Raw genomic sequence first — 25,488 nt, 5'->3', positions numbered from 1 at the left:
AATATGACATGTCGCTTGTCAACACGATGCGCGAGTCTATCCCATACTATGTATGATCTCAACAGAGACTTTTCGCACTTCCTTGCTCACTGGCTGTCAACCTCTTTGACATGGGAGTTCAGAGCGAAGCGTGGTACATGAACCTCAACGACGCGAACCGTTGGTCATGATGCCCATCACTGGATTGGCATGAGTATTGCTGGGTGCAGCATCAAGCAACAAACAAACACTTATTTTTTTATGAAACGTGAGTGAGTCGCGGCGCTAACGGTAGAGCAGGACACGACTATCTTATTCGCGGACACCTGTGTCTTCACTGATTTTCATCGATCCATCCATATATTTTAACCACTATTTTGCCTGTTAGGTCATATGATTCAGTTTCGGCAGATAACAACAGTGATTAGCGTCTGATCCAAGTTTCTGATTTACCTAAATAACGTGAATGTTCAGACTTCCGACTAAATCAAGATTGCGACATCTATGTACTTACAGGTTCTACTGCACCAAATCAGAACCAGTCGTTCAACAAGTAGCAGCATTCAGCGTAGAAAAAAATCAACTGGCAGCTGTGATTGGATGATTTATGTAAGATTTTATATGTTTTTCGAATAAAACATCCATACAGTAATTAAAACTGACCATGTTTTTTTTCTGTATTTAGTACTGTCTTTTGTAACATGATGACTTATGCTGAATGTGACCAGAGATGTTTTCAAGCAAATGACATTTGGGGGTGGTGAATATAACTTCCTTTACTCGGAAAAGAAGCTAGTTAAGGGAGCCATTGATTTGTTTTTATTGCTGCCCTCAAGCCAAATTGTGCACACATGTAAATGTTATAGCTGTTCAATGCTAAGTTATTTTTAAAAAATACAGTAAACTACGGTTATAACGAACACAAAGGGACTACTATTTTTAGTTCGTTATAACCGTAGTTCGTTATAAGCATATGACAGCATAACTACAGCAAATAGTCGGGACTAAAAAGTAAGTTCGTTATATCCGTCAGTTCGTTATAAACGTGTTCGTTATAACCGTAGTTTACTGTATTAACGTTACTATAGAAGTCTGTGGGAAACCATTTCGTTGTGTGTAACCAATGAATGACGTCATGTACATATCAGGTCCTTACTGGCATGGTGTGTAATGACAACTATATTGCCAGTTCGACCATGAAAAACTACGTTTATAACGAACACGCTTATAACGAGCTTACCGATATAACGAACGTATCTTTTAGTCCCGGCAATGTGTTGCATATATATGCTGTATATATGCTTATAACGAACTACGGTTATTACGAACTAAAATTAGCGGTCCCTTTGAGTTCGTTATAACCGTAGTTTACTGTATGGACAAACAACAACAAATGTAAGAACAAAATCTAAAACAAAATGTGTTTTCAGGTTTTTTTTGTGGTTTATCGAATATTCTCTCCCGGGAACTGTAGGTACTGAATACTCAATACGTCTCTAAATACCATTGCTTGAGATATGATGTTCTCGGTTTTCAAGCATTAAAATCCTGTAATCGCGTTGCGTATAACGATAAGCGCCTTTACTGATGGTATTACCGTAACAAGATACGCACTGACGCTTCGGGCTTTTAACGCCGTAAGGAGGCAGGCATCTAAACTGTCATAAAACGATTAGGGGTCTGATCGTCATCTACGCATGGTCAAATCGCCGACGGTACTCGTCCGTATGAAAATGCACTGTATGATAACCCTTCGGCGTTGAAACCATCCATGTTTTTTAGTCTTAAGCAAACAATAGTCGTATTTACTTCTACTACTATAGACATCGAGCAGAATTATCAGCAACTACACTCAAATACTACTACTACTACTACTACTACTACTACTACTACACATTGTATTATACACACAATAATACACTACCATCAGGAACAGCAGAACTATCCGCCTAGCAATAGGTAGTGCACATTCCCGTTACCGTGCAACTGTATGTGCAATTTTTGAAAAGCGAGACAACTAGGACACACACGCAGTGTACAACTGATTTGATATTTTAAGAGAAAGGAAAGGCTATATGTCTGATTGAAATGTCCTTCACGGCTTTTCCCTACAACACATCGCAGTGCGTAAGTATCACTGCACCCTGGGAGAAAACGTATGTTGATTTGAACGCCTGTTAAATAAATAAAATGTGACAATAAATAAAACTACTTGCGACTTTTTTTTGTAGAAAATCGGCACGACATAATTACCTCATGACATTTATCAATTATGTAGGAAACAGTTTGGTCTTGGTTGCAGATTCCATTTGCAGGTTACAGAAAAACAGGAGGAAAAAGGAATGGAAACAGCTTGTATTCGCTTACGATCACATGTAGATATGTCTGGTTTTGTGAACAGGGCATTATTAGGTACTATGAACAAGGGAGTTATGATGAACAAGTGAGGTACTATGAACAGGTCAGGTATGATGAACAAATCGGGTACTATGAATAGGTCAGATACTATGAAAAGGTCTGGAACTATGAAAAGGTCAGGTACTGCGAAAAGGTCAGGTACTGCGAAAGGTCTGGTACTATCAATAGGTCAGATACTATGAATACGTCATTTACTGCGAAAGGTCTGAAACTATGAATATGTCTGGAACTATGAAACGGTCAGGTAGTATGAAAAGGTCTGGTACTATGAATAGGTCTGGTAGTATGAATAGGTCTGGTACTATGAATAGGTCTAGTACTATGAATAGGTCAGGTACTAAGAATAGGTCAGGTACTATGAATAGGTCAGGTACTATGAATAGGTCAGGCACTATGAATAGTTCAGGTACTATGAATAGGTCGAGTACTATGAATAGGTCGAGTACTATGAATAGTTCAGGTACTATGAATAAGTCAAGTACTATGAATAGGTCAGGTACTATGGATAGGTCAAGTACTATGACTAGGTCAGGTACTATGAATAGGTCAGGCACTATGAATAGGTCAAGTATTATGAATAGGTCGAGTACTATAAATAGGTCGAGTACTATGAATAGTACTATGAATAGGTCGAGTACTATGAATAGGTTGAGTACTATGAATAGGTCGAGTACTACGAAAAGGTCGAGTACTATGAATAGGTCGAGTACGGTGAATAGGTCAGGCACTATGAATAGGTCAGGTACTATGAATAGTTCAGGTACTATGAATAGGTTAAGTACTATGAATAGGTCGAGTACTATGAATAGGTCAGGTACTATGAATAGGGTCAGGTACTACGAATAGGTCTTGTACTATGAATAGGTCTTGCACTATGAATAGGTCAGGTACTTTGAATAGGTCTTGCACTATGAATAGGTCAGGTACTATGAATAGGTCAGGCACTATGAACAAGTACTATCAACAGTTATGATAACAAGCTGGATACAGTTAAATTTGAAAAAACCCAGCAAAACAAGTTTAACACCACGAACAAATCAGATGCTTCTACAATAACACGAGATAGTCAATGAAGAAGCCCGATTCCCTTACAGGTAGAGTACAAAGAACTATCACAGAGGCCAATCTGTTAATATTGACGTGTTAAATAATTCCTCAGACTGAACCAGCAGGCTCTAGTCGAAATATATCAGTTGGCGTCTATTTGATAACACAAGTCACATAATCAAACAATTAAAAATCCGTTGTTCCTCAAACTCAATGCAATGAACAAACTATCACCTTCCTCTTACTATACATTGACTTGTCCAGCATCAGCAGCACACTAGCCTGTCAGGCTGCGAGACCAACCGGCGGACAAGAACAGCTAAATTCTCTCTCCACAGACTATTAAAAACAAGTTGGTGTAAAAAAGTATTGGCTTCGTCGTCAACAAACTGGCATCTGTGCGAGAAATTCTAAATGTATTACACGATGAAGTTTACAGTTTGTAGCATGGGGCTTTGATGATTGTCACATTCGCCCTACTTCTCAACAACCGCGGAACACACATAGAGAAGTGTTATACATAGGTGTCACAGTTTACACCTGCTGTGATAGGGATCACATATGTGTGGTCATAACAAGGTTGACAACACATCTGCGTTCACACCTCGCTTTCAACAGCGCCATCAGATACATTTAACACTTTGTCGACTGTATACAACATTTGCATATCATTTGTATATGATTCAAACCGGTGGAAAATGTACGACGGAACGTCTTATGGTAATAAAAGTACTTTGTACATATAGTAAGGTTGAGTATGCATCCAGTGTATACATGTTAAAAGATGCTGAACCAGTTTCAAATTCCGATTGCAAGCAATGCTTAATTCGAAAGAGGCACTATTGCCTTGTTATGATGTCAATATGTGTGCTGTTTTCTGTTTTTCTGTATCAGGTGAACATCTTAAATAACACACATGTATATGATTAAATTCACGGCCATTTCCCTGGTGGAATGACATGACTTTTAAACATATTTTAAGATACAAGACAATCGTAGTTCATAATATATGCTGGGTGCTGATAACAGTCAATGGTCCAACTCGTAAAGACTAGCGGGTACTTGTAAGGGTGGAATGGCAAGAAGAGGCAAGAATACTTGGTATAATGAACGGCTACTCCCTGTTATCCTCAAGAAAACATTTGCATCTATGTCGGCTCTGAAATGTAATCAATAGAAAACTGCACCTACCTTGGCTATGTGTGTACCGTGGTGTGACGGCGCTTCAAGAGACAGTAGCGAGGGCGCTCCCGACTTTTATCGGCTCGTGGACCGTCACTAGGGAGGCTCTGCTGGTAGCGGGGAGCAGGCAGGCGGACTGTTGGAAGCACGGAGACGGAGGGTTATGCAGGGGGAAAGACGCGCTAACGGGCGGTAGCCACTTGCAGTTGGAGATGGGTGGGACGGAGGACAACAAGTGGAGGGTGGAGGGTGGCTTGAGGGGGTGAGTTAGTGTCAGCGCACCGCTACCTTCTCACCGGGATAAAGGACACAACGGCCCCACGCAGCCTCGTTTGAGATGATCTTGGGGAACGCTCCCTCTTACCTCCTTTTTCACCCGTACGGGAAGTAATCAATAGAAGGCCGTCACACCGTCCTTCAGACTGTCCACGTCTCAGCGACCCCGTGGCACCTACGAGGCTGACGTGACGTCATCGTGACTGTACCCACAGGTGTCCCCGTGTTACATATAACTCATTACATAGCTCTAGAGAATATGATAGCTAAATTTAAAATGTCAGCTGTTCTTCGTTTAACCCCGATTACAATAGTATTTACTTTTATTTTTTCAAATTATTAATAAACCCAAACATCACACAAACCAAACCAAACAAAGAAAAAGCATAAAAACTCTCTTTACAGGGCAGGGTTCCGCGAAAATACATGTTTTGGTAATTGTATTAATTTATGAGTGGAAAAAAGTCAACGTCTCACCGGAAATGATGCAAAATATATACTTAGTTCTAAAAAGGGCTTTCAACATTTGTATGTTACGTAAGATATCAGTAAATTAAAATATACAATATCCAATAATAAAAGTGTCACATGACAATTGATAAAACAGTTCGATCTCTTTAACGTGGATCATTAGACAAAACTCGCATCATTAGGATACAGTTGTGATGTTAGTGTTGAAAGGCCATGAGGTTATTAAGTCAAGCATACATTGTGTGACATTATGATGACATGAATATGTGACCCGACCTTAAACTCAAACCTCTAAAACCTTAACGCACCTATTATGACCCTGATACGTGCTGACGCTGGAAGTAGGACGAAACAGTACTTTCGTCTTTTTTTGCCAGCAGCTAGTATCATCAACCACCTTTCTGTTTTTGTTTTGTTTGTTGGCCTATACCTCGTTCGGCATTACTCTAGCAGAATCCTGGTGGCGTCCACAGAAAGGAGTCCAGGACAGGCAAACCAGTCGTCGATAGCATGATGAACGTCCCACGTGGTAGGGTACGAAACGAGGTGATACCAGAAGCCTGGCATATCTACGTTGTATGCTTTTCCTTTTACAACGATTAGCTGATGGGTGCCCTTTACACAGTACTGAACAATAGGCGCATTACACTCCATGGGTTCGATGAGACCACAGGCTTCTCGAATGGTTAAAGGCGACAGTTCTTAATGAACATCAACATGTGTTTGTGCCCGATAGTTTAATAGAACGCTATCGGACTGAATGAAGGCAACGGGGGTCACCACCTCTAATGACATGTTAACCTGATCCAAATGCTTCCCGATCGCCTCCGTGGTCTAGTGGTAGAGCGTCCGCCCGGAGAGCGGAAGGTCCGGGGTTCAATCCCCAGCCGCGTCATACAAAGATACGTTACGATACTTGTTGTTACCCTGTCTGGAGTACGGCATTAAGGGAAAAAACAAGAACAGGTCGGCTCGGAGTCAGCATACTGTGTCTGAGTGGGGTATTCATGTTAAAATGCGGCATGGTATCTCAGTGAGCTAGCACTATAAATCGTCATCACTCCGGACTAGCACAAGCAGTCACACACACACGTACATGCACGTCGCTATATAAGTGCCATAATTTGAGACGCGACGTTAAACCCAATTTCACCAACCCTCACCTTACCTAATCTATATCCGGAAGATTTTCATTTTGGGCTTGTGACAGGTGATGAGACCTGGCTCGATCACAGTGATCCTGAGATCCAACAAAAGTCCTTGGAGCGGAAACACTTCGGGTCTCCCATAACCAAGAAGATTTAAGCAACCAAATCCACTGAGAAAGTTATGGCCACCAGGAAAGACATTGTACACATCGATCGTTTACCACGGGGAACTACCATTAATGGGGATTATAATGTCAACGTTTTGAAGATCGCACAAATGCATCAAAGCGTCACGGCAAATTTCGACATGGTGTTCACCTCCATCAGAGCAATGTTCGAGATCACACCAACCATATTCATTTGGAAACGTGCTTTAACCCCGCTCGTTTCCAAATGCGTGATTGTTGTTTAACGCCACACGCAGCTATATGACGGCGGTCTGTAAATAATCGAGTCTGAACCAGACAACCCAGTGATTGATATCATGAGCATCGATCCATGCAAATTGGATCGATGACATGCATCAACCAAGCCAGGAGGCCTGACCACCTGATCCCTATAATCGCCTTTTACGACAAGCATGGGTTGCTGAAGACCTATTCTACCCGAGATTTTCACGTGTTTCGTTTCAAAATAAATATTTTGACATATTCAAATTTAAATTTGAAAAGAACAAGGTCTAAGGACCAAGAATTGGTTGATGATGTGGAGGTCTGTTGACCAGAAGGTAACCTTAAACAAATAAACCTCTGCTAAAAGCGGAGTCGATTGTAAGATTCCGATTACATTATGAACACGTGTTTGTGAATCTCTAATAAATATTGATGATAAAAGGTGGGGTCTCCTGCCCAGTCGATGTCACTCATCACAAACACATGCACATGCAAGTCAATTGTTCGCCTGAAAGTCACAACAGGGAAATGCATCTGACATGTATCTACCACAACTGTGCAGTCCTACACACTTCTCATGTAGGAGACCTAGACTTTGGATGACAGCTGGGACGGACAGAATGGGTTTAGTCCACTTGTGTTTCTTCCTTTTCAGCTTGTGCATTCTGCCAATGACAACACCACGCACTGACTAAACTCTGGAAGACACTACACGTTCCACCTCTTTTGGCCCGTTTTTGGGCAAATGCTTCGACAGCATCCATAATGATTTTAAAAGTTTTGATCCCCAATTGGTAGGAGACTGCTCGCGTTATTTTTGCCCGTATTGTATTACTGACTTAGGTTGTCGTTGTCAACAATAGCGAGTCCCCTGTGATTATTATCCAACAGGATGGTAGCAGTATGATGACTATTGGCAGCCATAAGCAGTGGAATTCACAGCATGAGCTGCCAAATCCACGTTCTGCAACACATTCCCAAAATTGAATATCCTGGATGAAATGAAAATGTTGTTCCCGAAAGTTTGAGATATTGTGTGACATTTTTGGAAAATATTTTTTGTCTGTGAATGTTACTTAAATTTAAGGCATCAATTCCCTTTTTTGGCCAATTTCAAATTAAAAAACAAAAGCGGTCTTTGTCTGATTTAGTGGAGTCTGTTTCTGGTTTGGCCAAGGCAATGTCAAGAACTATACTCTCTTGCCGATACTGTGGTCTCTTACTCCTTGTAGACCCTCAACCCACCAGCAAACGTTGCTGAAGTCGTTGATTTCCTTCAATGACACAGGGATGAAACAGGACTAACTGGCCCGGAGAAGAGATGGAACAAGTTTATTGAAACCTTTGGCTCAAAACCTTTTGATACCCTCTCGCATTTCCCCATTCAATCCACCTTTCAATGGGCTCTAACAACAAGGATTAAAACCCTGGTTAGTCCCTATCTGACCCGGAATACCCTTCGGAGTTCTTTCTCTAATGCGTGGTGACAACAAAGGTTTAATAGCTGCCTGTTGCATTCTTCTGGTGCTGTTATTCATCCAATAGAGATATTTGTAGCATTAGCAACCTACGATAATGTTTGAAAATTGACAGGGTCTGATAAACATGTTTTTTTTCTTTTTTCGTTAGAAGCTGACTTTCTGATCTTAGATGCGACAAATGCCAAGGAACTGTGCAAAATACATTCAGAAATCCATTGCATGCGGATCATAAAAACGTATGATGATCTAGCCAGTGGGGCTAGCGGCGAACATTGTACAAGACCTTTGAAAAGTTGAATTGCCATGGGCCATTGAACTTGTGAGGTGAGGTGAAATGGGGTTTAACGTCGCGTTTTTTTGGTTTTGGGAGACCCGAAGTGTTTCCGCTCAAAGGACTTTTGTTGGATCTCAGGATAACTGTGATCGAGCTAGGTCTCATCACCTGTCACTAGCCCAAAATGAAAATCTTCCGGATATCGATAAGGTAAGGTGAGGCGAGTTGAAATTGGGTTTAATGTCGCGTCTCAAATTATTACACTTATATAGCGACGTGGATGTACGTGTGTGTGTTTGTGTGGCTGCTTGTACTAGTCCGGACTGATGCCGATTTAAAGTGTTAGCTCACTGAGATACCATGCCGCAGTTCAACATGAATACCTCACTCAGACACAGTATACTGACTCCGAGCCGACCTGTTCATGTTTTAGCCCCTTAATGCCGTACTCCAGACAGGATAACTAAGTACCATCTTTAAACGCATTTTGTATGACGCGGCCGGGGATCGAACCCCGGACGTTACGCTCTCCGGGCGGAAGCTCTGCCACTAGACCACGGATGCGGTCTCATTGAACTTGTGCTAAGTCCTAACGCCGAACTGTTCCCAGTTTGAGTGAGTGAGCGAGTTTGGTTTTGTTTGGTTTAAAGCCGCTTTTAACAGTATTCCAGTTATATCACGGCGTATCAGCTTAATGTGGGAAGAAAGCCCGAAGTGATGCAGGTCTCAGACGTTTACCATTTTGGTGAAACCCACAAGCACGGGTATGGTGCTGACAAACCTAGAAGCATAATCGGGGCGAACCGGGATTCGAACCCACAATCATAGGTTTCCGGCATGCCCAAGGGACGCAACTGTGCGCAGCGAATTTCGGCGCCTTAGACGACTGGGCCACCCATGCCCCGTTGCCAGTTTGAACATTGTAGCCGTAACCTACAATTTGAACGTTGAAACTCAAGGTCACACTCGGAGGATGACCATGAATGGAGCATGAGAAAAGTCACGCGTGTGCTTACACCTAGAGCACAGTTTGCTAGCGTAGTCCACAAAAATAACATATACATATTCTGTAGTTTTAATGTTCCTACACTATCAATTTTATATTTGATAATGACTGAATTACGAGATAGGGGGTTGTTGGGTGTAGTAGGTGCTAGCTAGGCTTGTGTTCAATCCTCCACACATGCGCTATTTTTAATCCCTATTATGTATCTCAAGTCACGGTAAAACCACTATTATCGGAACCTGGAACAACAAGTCGTTCAATTCTCCACACATGCGCTATTTTTAAACCCTATTATGTATCTCCAGTCACGGTAAAACCACTATTATCGGAACCTGGAACAACAAGTCGTTCAATCCTCCACACATGCGCTATTTTTAATCCCTATTATGTATCTCCAGTCACGGTAAAACCACTATTATCGGAACCTGGAACAACAAGTCGTACAACTTTTCACAGAGTGTTGCATTGCCTTTGATGACAAGGCGCACCAGCTTTCCCTCCATTAACACAACGAAACGGTTCCCTCCCATCAGTCAGACAGGCCATTTGTCATACACCTTGTTATTGCCAATCGTCATACAGTCATACAACATGCACTTATTAAATATGTTTAAGAGTACAAAAGGAAGACACAATATTCTATATCCATACATAATTTCATGACGGGTTTACACGGACAATCGTTCGAACTGTAATAAACTGTCATAAAGTAACTTCACTGACATTTTAATGTGATCAGGACAGCCCAAGCTGAGACATGTGTATTTACCTACGAGCCCGGTTGTGAAGCAGACAAATAAAGGGTTAGAATCATGGTTTGAGTCCGGGATTCAAACCTCCGATCAGCGGATCCTGGCAATGTCAAAGTGACATAACTCAATGAAAAGAGGTGATGCAGACAACATGCCTTCGTGTGTCATGACGATAATAACATGTAAAGGGCAGTGAAGGGAAAGATAATTCTTGTGATTCCACAAGCAGAACTGAGCCGATAAGTGCACTCGAGGTAATATTAGAGAACATATTAAAGAAGAACATATAACTGTACAATATCCGCGCCGAAGGCCCATGTTCCATTCCCGACATGGATGCAATGTGTGAAGCTCATTTCTGGTGTCCCCCGCCGTGATATTGCTGGAATAGTGTTAAAAGCGGCGTAAAACCATATTCACTCACTCACTGTACAAGATCCGAGTGTCGACATGTAGCGGCATTGCATGTACTAGACACAACAGCCTGACACGCTGTCCGAATACAGAAAACCATTACATCAGGATACCGCTAACCACATCACCTTTCTTTTAATTCGGGAAACCATTCCTTTAATTCAAGATGACTATTCATATAATTTAATACAATCATTATTTTAATTAAAGATAACTATTCATATAATTCAAGATACTCATTCAAATAATTAAAGTCAATTTTTCATTTGATTCAAAAATAGCAATTCACAAAATTTAAGATGATCATTAAAATAATTTTCACCGTTTTTGTTTCTTTTACGCCCAATGGGATTTTTGGCGGATAATCAAGACTCATTATACTCCGGCGTTGACGTTTTCCATTTACACCTAATAAGTTTGTTTCCACGTTAACTTGTTTCCACGCCAAGAAAATAAACAAAAACAAACTGAATTAGTTCGTAGCAAACTGCAATGCCAATGTGTAATTAAGTTAACCAGTGTTCTGATTAAACACGTTCTCCAATGTCACATGTTTAGTGCCTCCAGTCTGCCAGCCACGCATATACAGCATGTCCAAACTGGCCAATAAAGTGGACATCTCTACACTGATCTACATGTATTGAGTTTGCGAGGGCGGGCACCTTCCGGGAAAGGTGGAGAAGGGTTCATAGTCTTTCATTACTTGAGATTACTGGGATGAGATGAAGCTGAAAGTTTCTCAATTGCTTTGATGTTTTTTGAAAGGTTACGATCAATAACGGAGAAAGTCGATCATACAAATGACGTTTTATTCCATTGTTATGTAGTCCTCGAGAAATTCTGCTACATAATGGATGGGTCGGGCGAGTACGCCAGAGCTGTTCAACCAAGCTCTCAAGTATACGACAAGTGGTATTGACGGACGCCCTCTGATCAATGATAGCATAGTTTATATAAAATGACATCAAACCATAATTACAGGGGAGGCTGCAAATGATCACTGACATGCACGGTATTCCCAACACCTGCGTGCTATAAAGACCAGCGGTCTTTTCCTTGTTATATGTGTAGGGAGCATGTAATATTCTACAGGAGGGTGCAATATTTTCTTCCTAAAAGCACTATTTGACATCACCATCTATCATGAACGTATGTTTTGGTTGCTGCGGTGAAACCCGAAGAACAAGTCTTTTTCTGCATTGTCGGAAACAGATTATTTTAAACACAACATTAGGGCCTCCCGAGAATATCAACTTGTCGGTCAATTTTAGAATTGAAAGCATAGCTTTAAGTAAAAAGCACGAAACAGACAAAAAACGATGCAAAATTACATCAATATGAAGTATTCCAATTTTAAATAACTAGAATTATTCTTATTATAAATTGTCATTGTATATTTTGTTAATTTGAATTATGAATGTATATTCGAAATTAATCGTTTGAACGAAAGACAGTTTTGTGGTGAGGTGACATAGAGTTTAACGTCGCGTTCAAGATTATTGCACTTACGTGTGTGTGTGTGTGTGTGTGTGTGTGTGTGTGTGTGTGTGTGTGTGTATGTACTAGTCCTGATTAATGTCGATTTAATAGTGCTAGCCCACTGAGATACAATACCGCAGTTTAACATGGATCCTACTCAGACACAATATTCTGACTCCGAGGCCCTAAATGCCGAGCGCCAGGCAGGGTAACAAGTAGTACCATCTTTAACGTCTTTTATGGTCGCGACGCGACTGGGAATCGATCCCCGGGCGTTCCGCTCTCCGGGCGGACGCTCTACCATGATACCACAGAGGGCGGTGATTTTTGTTCGAAAAAGCATGACACAGGTTGATTAGCACACACATTGGTATATTGTTTCTATCGGAGATGACTGCACATTTGACATAACATTTAACGTTAGTATAGTATTGATATGAAAAGGAAACTGAAATGTGCAATGCATTTAATCCATTAATAGTATATGGTTTACTGGATATAGTAATTTTGTTTTAATGGAATGATGTTATATTTATGAAGTGAAATTTTTTCTGTCATCACATTACTTGGTAGATGAAACATACTATTGAAATCATCCCTGGGCCGTAACTATTTTGAACATAATTGATTAAACATAGTTGATGCTAACTGCGCCTTGAAAATATAACTTCGAAATTATCTGTTTAAATGTCACCGTGTTATGGCTTTGGTGGAAATGTATTATGAAGGGTAAGTGGGTCGATTTTTATTGTAACACCCGTAAAGTACAATACAGAAACCTGCATTTACACATCCCACAAGAAACCGATCATTTATTATTATGGCGGGAACCTGGGTGTATTTTTACATTTTTCCAGAAAACAACTTGGAATAATATCCAGGCATTTGGTTTTACAGAAAAAGGTAATGCTTTCGCTGTAATGTGACAGAAAAAAGAAAATGCTTGGCTCCCGCTTTCACAGAAAATATAGTCCTTAATCCAGTGACGGAACACATATTCCATACAACCATCACATATAGTCACATATAGGTGTGTATAATATATATATATTTGTTTCAAAAGGCAGTCCCTAAAAGCATGCATCAGACAAATGTAGATATTATTGTCAGACCGTTAACAAGAACATTGTACAATGTACATTGGAGTATTAGCAATCAAACGTATGCTCAAACTGTTCAACGTCACAATGTGGGATGTGTTTTAGTAAGGTAACTTCTTTATCTGATGTTGCCCGGGGGTAGTAATTATTTCCCCCTGTCCCCACCCCATACCATACGCCTGTCCCTAGTACGGTATCCCCCTTGGGGCACACGGGGAAGCCAGTGAGTGTATGATGACGTTGCCAAGCGCGAAGTCGATACCTGAAGAGTACACGACCTCGGTTGCCCACAAACAATGCCCATGAATGTCCTCTAGGTCTGGAGGCAATCACATATAAATGAATGTACGTTACGCAATGCAGCACAAACATTCGGCCCGTGAAAACTAATTACTGGCAGTTGAAATATTCTATTTTTTTATATCTAAAAACATATGTGTCCATTATGTATGTTGGGGTCTTGTTTTATCATATAGCACAGATGTAATTGGAGAAGACGTATTTTAGGTGTTATGCCAAAATCGATATTTGTTTACGAATGAGTTTATTATTTATGACAGTTCCATCATAATAACTTTACAATTGTTGTTTTCAACATCTGGACTCCTTGCATAGAAACTGCAGGGCATGAGAAAGTATACACTTGAAAATTGGATTTGACCAAAACCAACGTTATCAAAATGTTACAAGGCTGAAAACAGTCGCTGAAACAATGCAAACTTAAGGTCCAAAACACAACCGTATCATTCACATCACCATCGAATATCGAATTTTGAGTCTGGTAACTCCCATGTGTTTGACTGTGGCCATGACATAATGATATGAATTTCCTATTATGAATATAAATATTTCATATTGCAATACACAAAGTTTGCATTTCTGTGATATGATTTGACTGATCATTTTGTACCCAACCCTAAAATGATAGACGAAGAAAAAACATTAAAAAATGACACTGGCATTGTTTTCTATTTTCATCCATTTCCATAAATACCTACGCTTTGGCAATGGACAAGTTCATTTATTATGGGTAAATAAGGCTGAACGTTGTATACTTCATTCTGGCCATCAGACCATATTATGTTATTTTAAACTGTAGGCACGCTGGGGCAGTAGGCACATTGGGAAGCTTCCCGATTAAAAACAAGATCTAGTTGACATATTGTGACCACCTGATCCACACGGAAGTCGGTTCTTGCGACAGGTATTTGGTACAGGAGGGGACACAGGTGGCCCAGTCGTCTAAGGCGCCGCGATTCGCTGTGGAGAGTTGCGTCACTTGGGCACGCCAGAAACCTATGATTGTGGGTTAGAATCCCGGTTCGCCCCGATTATGTTTCTAGGTTTGTCAGCACCATACCCGTGCTCGTGGGCTTCACCGAAGCGGTAAACGTCTGAGACCTGCATCATTTCGGGCTTTCCTCCCACATTAAGCTGACACGCCGTGATATAACTGGAATACTGTTAAAAGCGGCGTTAAACCCAACTCACTCACTATTTGGTACAGGAGGCTTGTTCTTCTCTGTGAACTCCACAACGCCACATATAACTGTAACAACCCAGTATATGACCATGCATAGATCCTCAAGAATCGTAGGATTGCAACTCATGTTATCTATAGCCGTTTGCATGGTCTAAATACCTTCAACTTGTTTATTCTACCATACTAAATGGAGTCATTTATTGTTTTATTGATCGGCAATGTCTGCTTCTGGTTCTAAGGACATTATTACACAATTTCGGCCGTTCTTCATTTGTCTTTTACTTGCGCTTATGAGGGAAATATTATCCCATTAACAAACTGACTTCAAGAAATGAGACGTTTAACCCGGTTTCTTGGAATAGATAGATGTTCACGATGTTGTATCGCATAAACTAGTTTCATAGTCTAAAAGGACCGCGATAATCATATCACTAGGTTAGCATACCGAGTATAAATAGCAATCTGTTGTAGACAGTGTATAAACAGCAGCAGGGAGATCGTCGTATACGTCACCCGTGGGGAGGATCACGTTGCCGGCGACGAAGATAGTCTTGAAGTTTACACACCTCTTTTCGATCATCGTCTTGGAAGCAGGTGTGCCAGCAAATCTCGGATTGGCCAAGCAGCATCCGGGCAATGTGACCCCAATGTAAATTGAGATGTATTGACCAATCAGGAAACATTCATGCCATGAGTAGCCCGTGCACACACAAAGAGTGTCTCGAAACAAGATCGGCGCTATGCTCGAGAAGTGTAGAGTTGTCTCCCAGTGGGCCTTGCTATGCGGTTGTGTCTTTCTATCAAAATTCATGTATAGGGAATTTGACACTCGGGCCAGACTGGTGGGTTACGTTTGCTATCGTATATTCAGATCGGTGGGTCGAAAAAACAAAACACAAACATTTCCATTTTTTAATACTTCCTGTAAATGTTATGAAGGTATGTAAAACACTAAGACTGGGCAGGTGTTTTTCTAGATTATCAGCAGGTCTAACTATAGCATTTAAAATAATGTATTTATATTGACAGTTACACTCTATTCATGTCTAACAATAACAAAACAACCAAAGAAAAAAAAAAATCTCTATTGCTCTTCATTTCGTTATTTTCTCACATCTCAGCTGGGCACGGGTGGCCCAGTCGTCTAAGGCGCCGCGATTCGCCGTGCAGAGTTGCGTCCCTTGGGCACGCAAGAAACCTATGATTGTGGGTTCGAACCCCAGTTCCCCCGATTATGCTTCTAGGTTTGTCAGCACCATACCCGTGCTCGTGGGTAAACGTCTAAGACCTGCATCACTTCGGGCTTTCCTCTGACATTAAGCTGACACGCCGCGATACAACTGGAATCCTGTTAAATGCGGCGTTTAACCAAAGTCACTCACTCTCACATTTCAATGTTCTCAAGTTGGAGGATTCGTTAAGTTTACATAATAGTCTTGCCTTGACACTCACAACCAAATGCCATTACAAAATGTATCCGTGAGTGAGTGAGTTGGGTTTAACGCCGCTTTTAACAGTATTCCAGTTATATCACAGCGTGTCAGCTTAATGTTGGAAGAAAGCCCGAAGTGATGCAGATCTCAGACGTTTACCATTTCGGTGAAACCCACGAGCACGGGTATGGTGCTGACAAACCTAGAAACATAATCGGGGCGAACCGGGATTCTAACCCACAGTCCTAGGTTTCTGGCGTGCCCAAGGGACGGAACTCTGAACAGCGGACCGCGGCGCCTTAGACGAATGGGTCATCTGTGACCCATATCCGTGGAGATCCGGGTTAGAATTGGTCTTCAGCATGCTTGCCGTGAAAGGTGACTGCTTGTCGTAAGCGTCTAACGGGATCGGGTAGTCAGACTCGCTGACTTGGTTGATGAATGTCATCGAATCAAAATTGCGAGATCGAGGCTCATGATGTCAATCTCTGGATTGTCTGTCCATACTGGATTATTTACAGACCACCGTCATATCGCCTAGTGCGGCGTTAAACAACACACAAACAAACATTACAAAATATCAAATTTAACAAGGGGCGATCATGGAGTTCAGCCTCTCAACAGTGCTACCAATGTGCCTTAAACTGCTACAAAGACTCAAGGAGGAATGTACTATGACTGATTGAAGTAAATGTCATGTTATTTTATTGCAAGCGAAAAGGTGGGACATGCACCAAACAATGAACATTACGAAACACAGCTTTCATCTAGTAATACGATTGTATGAACTGGGTGAGCAACATTTCATTCATTCAGAGCTCGATTGTCATCCTGATGTTCAATATCAGGAAAATTTCCTATCACTGCAACTTTCCAAAGCTTTCTGAAATCATACGCAACCATCCTACGCACTGGAACATGAAAGGTTTTGTCAAATAATCTGTGGACAATGCCATAGGTGAAGGTAATGCTGAAAGATAAGTACAGCTGAACACAACAACTGTCAATTAGGAAAAATAATGGTGGAAGGACACATATCGACACTTTTTTTATTAATGACATTCTCTGTTCTGACTTCTTTGAGTGGCATTTAGAAGTTGGAGTGATGAAGTAAGACGAGTTCTATGGATGAACAACTTCTTTATTACAATTAGTGCGACGTTTCGGTGTAGATCCTAACACCTTTATCAAGCAAGTGATGGATAGGGCTAAACAACATAGGTATATATACACTTATTGACATCTAAGTTGTTACAGTGACTAGTTGATGGACACAGAGAGGTGATTAAGCTAATTGGAAGCCAGTGGATGACTAATGAACACAGAGTGTACAAGCAGAGTCGTCATACCAGTTGCCGTCATGTAATAGTCGTCATACCAGTTATCGTCATGCCGTAGTCGTCATACCAGTAACCGTCATGTAGTAGTCGCCATACCAGTTGCCGTCATGTAGCAGTCGTCATATCAGTTATCGTCATGCCGTAGTCGTCATACCAGTTACCGTCATGTAGTAGTCATCATACCAGGTATCGTCATGCCGTAGTCGTCATACCAGTAACCGTCATGTAGTAGTCGTCTTACCAGTTACCGTCATGTAGTAGTCGTAATACTAGTTACCGTCATGTAGTAGTCATCATACCAGTTACCGTCATGTAGTAGTCGCCATATTAGTAATCGTCATGAAGCAGTCGTCATGCCAGTAATGCTCATGTAGTAGTCGTCATACCAGTAACAGTCTTGTTGTTGTTGTCATACCAGTAGCCGTCACGTAATAGTCGTCATACCAGTAACCGTCAAGCAGTAGTCGCCTTACCAGTAACCGTCATGCAGTAGTCATCTTACCAATAACCGTCATGTAGTAGTCGTCATACAGTAATCCTCATGTCGTAGTTGGCATACCAGTAACAGTTATGTAGTAGTCGTCTTACCAATAACCGTCACGTAGTAGTCGTCATACCAGTAACCGTCATGTAGTAGTCGTCATACCAGTACTCGTCATGCAGTAGTCGTCTTACCAGCATCCGTCACGTAGTAGTCGTCATACCAGTAACCGTCATGTAGTAGTCGTCATACCAGTACCCGTCATGCAGTAGTCGTCTTACCAGAGACCGTCATGCAGTAGTCGTCTTACCAGTAACCGTCATGTAGTAGTCGTCATACCAGTAACCGTCATGCAGTAGTGGTCATACAAGTAACCGACATGTTGTAATTGTCAAGTGAGAATGCGAGGTTTCCGGAATAACATGGTCCGGACTTCCGTTACTGCATATTTGAATCCATTCATTTATTGCTCTAAACATATTAGCTAATCATAATTACAGCACGGGCAAAACATGTACAAACACATTTAATATGAGACTCTCAAAGAGGAAATTTCTCTTGAGGACATCGTCTATATTCGACCAGTGTATTTTAAACAATTATTGCTTGTGTGATTGACCTTATTACTCTAATACTACCATACTTTTCTTCATTTTGTTTGAAAACAATATCTACATCATACGTGTTTATACCGCAATTGTTCTTATGAGGACAAGTTCTTGAGTCTGGAATCAATTGTTACTAGTATATAAAGGTGAGGTGAGGTGAAATGGGGTTTAACGTCGCGTCCAAGATTATTGCACTTATATAGCGACGTGCATGTACTTGTGTGTGTTTGTGTGGCTGCTTGTACTAGTCCGGACTGATGCCGATTTATAGTGCTAGCTCACTGAGATACCATGCCGCAGTTAAACATGAATACCCCACTCAGACACAGTATACTGACTCCGAGCCGACCAGTCCTTGTTTTAGCCCCCTTAATGCCGAGCGCCAGACAGGGTAACAACAAGTACCATCTTTTAACGTCTTTTGGTTTGACGCGGCCGGGGATCGAACCCCGCACCTTCCGCTCTCCGGGCGGACGCCCTACCATTAAACCACGGAGGCGGTCTGTTATAGAATCCACTTTGTACAGATGCAATACGTTCAGAATATATTCCTCTTTCAAAGATGTCAATGAAATCTTCGCTCAATCTTTAGCACGAGCGTATAAATATATTGTGTGTTTTGTCTCCAACGAAATGTGTTTCTTCTTACAAACCCGTTACATATTGTACTCAGACCTTCAACCCTGTAGGAAGTAATTTCAGTGCAGTGAAAGACATCATTCCTAAAACCAACAATTGCCTTGATCATATTGTTCCAGGCAATGAACCCTACGGGAAAACCCAAATTGACAATGGCAAAACGTTAACCAGTGTGGGAGCCATTGTTGACAACAGAAGTGCTGCTAACTAGCACAGTCTGGACACACAGGCAGCGTTTTATTAAAGACACTGCCAACCATGAACGAGAGGAACTGATTTAATGTTCAAGGTGGGAATACTGACAGACTGAACCCAACAGAACTGCGTCTAATGTTTGACTTCTTGACTACGAAACAACGAATAAGGCTCTGGAATGGCTTGACCTAAGACCACTTAAACCTTCTGTATATCCGCTGCTGATATTCACGTGATATAGATCTGGTTTGACTCTTCTAGGTGACACTTCCACTAAATCCCAATTGTCAAAGTGAATCCGAAATGTTGTTTGGTTCGCACCTCCCTGTTCAACTTCAGACAAACATTTGAATGAAAAAACAAGTTGTCTGTGGTGTAAAAATATGTAAAAATCAAACGTGCTTTATTTATAATTTACTCTCAGATATTTACTTTTCCATGAAAATTGTAAGTAGGGCAAGACATGTTTACCCTTTTCGCGAACACCTGGTGTCATCACTGATTTGTCAGTAGTCCATTCATATAATTTCCGCAGCTATTTTGCCCTTTACGCCAAATGGAATCTGTTTCGGCAGACAATCTTAGGCTGGTTATTCTCTTATTTATATGTAATTACGTATCGTTACTTCAAGAGTGATAGACGAATTATTCATTAAGACTTGATAGACATTCAGAAGTTGGGAAAACATAAGGACATAAAGCCCATTATAGCAAGTGAAGATAATTTCAAATGAAGCTATTGATTGTGATGTTATTAATATCATTGCTTTTGATGACGAAGAAGATGATGATGATGGTGATGATGATGATGATGATGATGATGATGATGATGATTATTATTTTTATTATATTTTTATTTTTTAGCATAACTGTAACATATAATTTAAAAGTTCTACAAACTACGCACATAATATATATAGTTAATACATATTTAATGGATGTTACATGTTCAAAGTTATTATTTTACTTTATTTTACTTTATTTATCATCACTGAGTTGATAACCATACTCCAGGGGCTAAAAGATCAATTAACTGATGCATTATCAACGCAGCAAGTGTTAGTATTAACATATATATGCTACCATTAACAGTTGTATATCAGTACCAAAATTGCATACACATAAAGAATTTTATAAATACATACCAGTTCAAGGAATCTGGCCATATAATACATATGAAGTACACCCTTGGCTTATGAATCTATTTACAGGAGTTGCAACAAAAAAGTTTCATGTAGACCGTGTCTAAATCGAGTTCAGACGGACAAATACCATACCGTAAAAACCGTCTTTGGATTCTGCTTTTACCAGATGTTTCTAATAGATTATTCTACAAAAAGTAAGTGCTCACATTATTGATTGGAGAGTATAGTTCTTTACATTGCTTTGAAACCTTTGGCCAAACCAGAAACAGACTCCACGCATCAGAAAAGGCCGTATTTTCCTGAATTTGAAAACCGCTAACAAGGGAATTCATGTTTTAAATGAAAGGAACATTCTCAGGCAAAAAAAACGGTTTCCCAAAATGTCACACAATATTTTTAATATCAGGAACCACCTACAGTTTTGTTTTTCTGTACGAACGCCAAGTCATCCAAGTTGTTTAATTAGAAGAACGTGTCGCAGAACGTTGGGCTCCAAAGACTCATCTTGCTGCAACCAGCCTGTTATATGATCAAATGTTTCTCTCTATTGTTGACAATAACAACCCTCGTCAGTTATTCAAATACAGATCACAACTGATGACAACATTAAAATCATGAAAGATGCCGCCGAAGCGTGATAACATACATACATATAGAGGTATATTGCTGGGTCCAGCAAATGTAACACAAATCCCCGTCCCAAAGATTAGCCATAATCCTTGACACAAACAAAAAAGACTTTCTTTATAATCACAGAAAGTATTTGATACATATGAGAGACATTTGCAATATCAGAAAAGCACCAAGTTCAATTGCGTTGAAACATTTGATATCTTGATTTTGCACACCACTATAACTTTTACGCCAAACTTAAGGGAAAACTTAATTCTTTGATGTATTTGACATTTGTGACAAAAAAATAACCATAGATATAGTTATTAATATATCTTCAAAGGTTCATGACAACTGGTCTAAAAAGAAAGCAAATGTCAAATAAGTTCACTGAGAAAACATTATGTTAGATGGTGGTTTTCCTGATAGATATCATCTATGTGAAATCTGGTCATAAGACATTTCGGCCAGACGTAGGCATGGCCTGGGCACCAGCTGTGCTCCCTCCTCGCTGTTTCCTGATGTATTCGAGTACGAATTTATGCACGGATTGACAAAATTAAAACAAAAAAAATGCAGGTATATCGATGATCTGATATTGTTCTGGTATGGCGAAATATCCAATTTCGTTCCACCGATTTACCAACCTGAGCTAGAAGCAAAGGAAACCAGTACAACCGTCACATCAGTGTCATGTTTTATATCATTGCATAAAAGACGATGCACAGGGGTGTATGACTTCTTACTTTGCAAAAGCCAACTTTCCGTTTATATCATGGAATATTTCTGCTGGTGCAGTCTTTGGTGTTTAGATTGAACAACATTTGAGATACAATCGAGCATTCTCTTTCTACGAACATTTCAAAGAGCGTCATGCGACTCTTGCAGGTATGATCACAATGTGATATTTATTCATTAACGCTTGCTTACAAAATAGTCGAACTCGTACAATGGACGTAATTCTTATAACTATTAAAAGGGTTTTTCGCTCATATTTTATTCTATTCACTGATCATTGTGATGAGATAGATGGACATTGTTTTTTACGTATCGGAATTATCGTGTATTAGGTTTCAAGCAATATTCCAGCTACATGACCGGGGTTTCTGAATATTCGTCTCTCAACGCAAATGGCATACGATGACATGGATCAACCAAGTCAGAGAGCCTGACCACCCGATCCATTTAGTCGCCTCTTATGACAAGCATAAGTTGAGGAGGACCAATTCTAACCCTGATCGTTATAACCTCTGTCTAGCATGTTTAGATAAAGGTTATAAAGAACAGGGTTAGTGAAAGATTTCTGAGCAAGTAGACATTGCATCGACGTATGGACTTTCAAGTATTTTCTCCCAGGCAGTAACACATGTATCAGACCATAATACCAGGTTTATGTGACGTATTAGCGCATCGATAACATTGTCACCTGAGTTCTTAATTTCGCAGGCCATTGGACACTAGGTATCGTTTACCTACTGACCGAAGGGTACAATGTCACTGACCAATAACATTGTGTTCCTGGGGACGTGACGTTTACAATACCATCACGACATTACGGATGACCTAGGTTTTACACATGGCATCTGTTATTAACCCACTGAACCAGTTTGGTACAGCCTCATTAAGGTAAGACCCAGTCACAAGTGATGAAGGATAAAGTGTCGGAGAGTGCAAAGTATCATCCATCAGACTGCACAATGTGCCGATCCACAACAGAGATGTCCCAGTAACAGCGGTGAATATTGATAACACATTTAAAGTAATAACATTAGATGGAGTTCTCTAATGAGTAACAATTCCCAATGAAACCCATCGCCTCAGCCCAACCGGACTGTCGTTTTCACAACTTTAACAACCTATCATAAGAGTCGACAAGCGTGAAGAGAATAATTCCCCAATCAAACATTTGAATGCCGATGGGTATTCATGCATATTCGAAACTTTCCCCCAAATCAACGAACAGGGCCAAGGAAATGGAAACGACACATTCAAGAATCCACCACTCACGAATGAATGTAAACAAGTAAAGTTGTCAGTGATGTTATTAGTGTGTTCGTAAGCGGATGAGCATTGCTTAACTTAACATAACGGATAGAAGGATATAAGGGGCCCGCGGATGTACTATTTGTTAAGGCTGCGGGCTCGGGGACATGGCATAACTTGAAATAGGCTTTTCGTTTCGAAAGGTCACGCCGTAAATGTGCCCTTGCATAGTGAACGTAAAATGTGTTCTGTGCCACTAGTGCACGTGAAATGTGTTCTGTGCCACTGGTACACGTCAAATGTGTTTACTGCTGATGCATGGACGCAAGTTCTGTATATAGCGAGTTGGTCTTTAACATGCATCGTAATGCATTTTATCAATAACTTGCATATTGTGTTAACATTTTATCAGGTTCTTTGATAACAATTAGAGCCTTGAAATATCCAATTCCCTGAACATGTATGTGGTACGTGTGTTATTTTCTTCAGTCATTTCCACATAATGCTACCGGGTGTCACGGTAACCTGGGTTGACTGTCACACGTTCCCAAATTATACATTTTCGAGAGCGATTGATAGAGGTTTTCTCTTCATCCAAGATCAAAACGCGTCAATGCAAGAAAGTAACCTGTCTTGATTATCCACCGAAACAGCTTCTATTTGACGTAAGGGCCACACTAGCTACAAAAACGGACGACTCAAAACTCTCATGTAATAAATAACAATTGGCAGTTGAAGCAATCGAGTGCTGTTAAAGATATGTTTTGAGTAACAAACTACAGTGATTGCACAAATGGACTGAACGCATGACAAGTATACCATGTGAAATTCCTTCGTCATAAACTGTCCACATATAGCTGTGGCCCGAAAAACACAGTGACTACGACAAGGTCCTTGACGTGCAATTATTTTAACAGATACACGCTTTGTTTTAATACATGTTATAAGCAAAGAGATCAGCTGACATTAAGCAGTCATGCATTATTGTGCCTTTTCCACGTCAAGAACCCATCAGGACACCGTTCCATGTCGGCTGATAATTAATGGTTACCGAAGTCAGCAATCCACTTCCACATGTACATTGGCGGCAAGAGTTCGTACATGGTATTGATCGAAGATTTGTGACATTTCTATTCCATATAACCAACTCCTCCTTACTATAATAATTGTTACTGAAACCCGACGATAACAACATCTCTCTATACTCTGCTCACACGTGCTTCCGGTAAGGTGTATTATTTTTGAAAGGATACAATCACGAAACATACTCTCAATTTGCAGAATAGGTCTTGTTATGACGCTAACATACTCTGTTACACAGTGGTTTTTGCTTGGTAATATGATCTTCGTTATCTGTCTTAAAGATACACCACCCCAAGGTCCCTCTGCATAAAGACCATCACTGAGCCTGTTAATGGAATGCAATTTTGTAACTTGAAACTCAACAATCTCTGCTCAGATCTGACCAATGGAGGATATAGTAAGTATTAGTGCACTTTTGATAAAAGAATGAGACGATGTCATCTGTTGTTGACCACGTTTCATAGCAACAATTAAATCAACAGTTAATGTTAAAAGAGTTGTGTTAAGTTTGATAAGAGGTTTGACGTTAAAAATGGCATCGGTGTACCTTTATATATCAATTTCACTTGTCGAAACTCGGACCTGATCTCTGTGATTGAATTCTATGAATCCTTTCACCATTCCTAGAATACACAAGCCTCACAAGATGCGATTGTACCCATTTATTACACATCCCATTTGTTATAGCATGGTATGATTGTCATGTTCCTGTACACCTGAAGTCATCACTGATTTCCAATAGTCCAAACATACGATTGTCGTCACTGTTTTGCCCTTTTCGCCCGGGGAGTTTCCGGGATAAACCCGATTATTCCCTGGCGTTGACGTTTCATATTTACACAGAGGAGAAGGGATAAGCTGAAATGGCACCAGCTTGCTTAACGGTACATTCCAGTCAACTAAAGGCTAAGATCATTTTTTCAATGTTATAGTCAAGCATGGGTATTTTAAGATACGAATCTGAAACACTGGTATATATTATCTTGTTTGAGGGAGATATTGTTATTACTAAATGAACTTTAAAAACAAATACAGAGTTCAAAAAGAAATTTTTGAACAGTGGCTAA

General features: G+C 40.5%; 1 protein-coding gene across 2 annotated transcripts in view; it reads right to left on the bottom strand.

Moving 5' to 3' along the window:
• The window catches only part of LOC139473575 (con-Ins Im2-like), an 84,622-nt gene that overhangs the window by 17,024 nt on the left and 42,110 nt on the right, over positions 1-25,488 (bottom strand). Inside the window, exon 2 of one of the 2 annotated variants that reach the window (XM_071256230.1) lies at positions 4,636-4,762. The exons of the other annotated variant lie outside the window; for it this stretch is intronic. The gene's annotated coding sequence lies outside the window, so the exon portion shown is untranslated. The remainder of the gene's footprint in view (positions 1-4,635; positions 4,763-25,488) is intronic. 2 annotated transcript variants of the gene reach the window in all.

The sequence above is a fragment of the Haliotis cracherodii genome, unplaced genomic scaffold (assembly GCF_022045235.1).
Source record: "Haliotis cracherodii isolate W230 unplaced genomic scaffold, xgHalCrac1.p SCAF_3, whole genome shotgun sequence".
NCBI classification, from domain to species: domain Eukaryota; kingdom Metazoa; phylum Mollusca; class Gastropoda; order Lepetellida; family Haliotidae; genus Haliotis; species Haliotis cracherodii.
The sequence above is the reverse complement of the archived record's forward strand: the minus strand, read 5'-3'. Positions and strand labels throughout refer to the sequence as shown.